The sequence below is a fragment of the Carassius gibelio genome, chromosome A15, assembly GCF_023724105.1.
Source record: "Carassius gibelio isolate Cgi1373 ecotype wild population from Czech Republic chromosome A15, carGib1.2-hapl.c, whole genome shotgun sequence".
Classification (NCBI taxonomy): Eukaryota; Metazoa; Chordata; class Actinopteri; order Cypriniformes; family Cyprinidae; genus Carassius; species Carassius gibelio.
Genome location: NC_068385.1, coordinates 244480 through 246571, shown reverse-complemented (window position 1 = coordinate 246571; position 2092 = coordinate 244480). Strand labels below are relative to the sequence as shown.

Below are 2092 nucleotides of genomic sequence, written 5' to 3'. Positions count from 1 at the left end.
GGTGTCCAATCTGTCGATGAGTCAGGTTTGTTTTCTTCTGTCCTGATGTTAGAGTTTTGAGAGTTGCCCGATCCAATATGGCGGCGGCGACGATGACGTGCGGTCGAGCGGCCAATGACGCGTCTAGGTATTTATGTGTCTATGCATTTAACGGCTTGTTCTACTTTTATCTTGTGTTGTTGTATGAAGGGTCTGGCTGCAGACTTGCACTTGCACTCAGACTTGCACTTTCAGACACTTGTGCTTCCGCTAGTGACGTCACTTGCAGTCTTTATTTTTTATTTTGTTGAATTTGTATCATTACTTTTCGTTTGAATCTCTCAACATTTTATAAAAGTAAATGTCTCCATTGGCAACACGCACGATTTGTGTTGATTGTAAGTGACGTCACAGGTAGCGGAGCGTGAAAGTATGATTGCAAGTGACATTGTAATTTAGTTTCTTTTTTCTTGTCTTCGCCACCTGGCTACTGTTATAAAATTTTGGGAAATTCAAACAAAAAGTAATAAAAAAATTTAACAAAATAAAAAATAAAGACTGCAAGTGATGTGGAAGTGCAAGTGTCTGAGAGTGCAAGTGCAAGTCTGCAGCCAGACCCTCTTGGGTTCATTTACATATTTAAATGTTTTCTTTTGTCCTGATGTGAGAGTTATGAGAGTTGCCCGCTCCAATATGGTGCAATACAAAAAATAAATACAAAATTCAATAAAAAAGTATGAACATTAACATTTTGAGCCATGGAAGTACCACTAATCAATGAGAAAATTTACTGTGGTTTACGGTAACACGGTATTTGTAGTAAAACCGTATGTATGTTTTAAGCATTAGAATTGTAGTATATATTTATTCCATAAGCTGCATATTAAGCAGCATGTCGGTTCTAAATCACTACAGTATCCTCTGTAAGAATGCATTTCTCAATAAAACTACACATACGGTTAGAATAAAACAGCATTGATGTGCTGGTCTGAGTCACAGTAAACTCCATCATCGAACAGGGAAAAGGCCAAGCATGACAAGATCCATTTTTATTACAAAAAGGTTTGTACATTTGCTGTCGGAAAACAGAAATCACCCAATAATCCAGCAGAAGAACCAGTGTTACTCTCACACAAATGCTCTAAAACTAAGTGGAAACATGTCAAACCAAGCAGCTGTGAGACTGTGGAGGGTACAGAGCGTCTCTGAGCACACACAGTGATGAGGAACTCAATATTCAGTGTTACACGTTCAGAACGTGGCCATGTGTCAAGTTTAACATGAGAGAATAAAGAAACAGAACCAGTGATCTTGTGATGCAAGAATTAAAGGCGTGCAGCTTCAGAAACAGATCTGAAACACAATACAAGAGATGATTCAAACACACACACACTTGTGGGTGTAGCGTATAATAAGGCCATTAAACCTCCTACAGCAGGACGATTACAAGAGCCCTGACACGATCAGAAAGATGCTTTAGTCATAAAGGACCAGACTCTAGAAGAGCCGTCGACTGAAGACAACAGCCGCTCACTAACCTTAGACTCACTGTAGTGTTGATTCACAATATACTCTTTATTACATCAATATGACGTTCTCTGTGTAGTCTGACTCACAGAAATATCATTAGCAATTGTTCAACCTAAAATTAACATGTGTTTAAAATGTGCTCATCAGAGATCAGGATGAGTTTGTGTCTTCATCAGGTTTGGAGAAATGTAGCGCTGCATCAGTGTTTCATCAATGGATGCTCTGCAGTGAATGGGTGCCGTCAGAATGAGAGTCTGATAAAAACATCACAATAATCCACAGCACTCCAGTCCATCAGTGAACATCTGGAGAAGTGAAAAGCGTTTCGGACTGTTTAAACGCTGCTTGATCTGTGCAGATTTCTCTCCTGATTCAGACCAGAACACTTTTTCACTGGAGGAAGTGTTATTCTGGATTATAGACTCTATGTGTTTGAGTTCAAATCATCTTAATGCTGGATGTGTTTCAGGTTTTGTCTTCTCCAGATGTTCACTGATGGACTGGAGTGCTGTGGATTATTGTGATGTTTTTATCAGACTCTCATTCTGACGGCACCCATTCACTGCAGAGCATCCACTGATGA

At 39.5% G+C, this 2092-nt stretch overlaps 2 protein-coding genes across 3 annotated transcripts in view; both read right to left on the bottom strand.

Moving 5' to 3' along the window:
* Positions 1-1013: 1013 nt before the first annotated feature.
* LOC128028896 (serum response factor-like) overlaps positions 1014-2092 on the bottom strand; it is a 190813-nt gene continuing 189734 nt past the window's right edge. The window contains exon 9 of the transcript XR_008187260.1: positions 1014-2092. This exon is cut by the window's right edge and continues 238 nt beyond it. The gene's annotated coding sequence lies outside the window, so the exon portion shown is untranslated.
* The window catches only part of LOC128028895 (serum response factor), a 20511-nt gene continuing 19432 nt past the window's right edge, over positions 1014-2092 (bottom strand). For both annotated transcript variants that reach the window (XM_052616215.1, XM_052616214.1), the window contains exon 8: positions 1014-2092. This exon is cut by the window's right edge and continues 1114 nt beyond it. The gene's annotated coding sequence lies outside the window, so the exon portion shown is untranslated.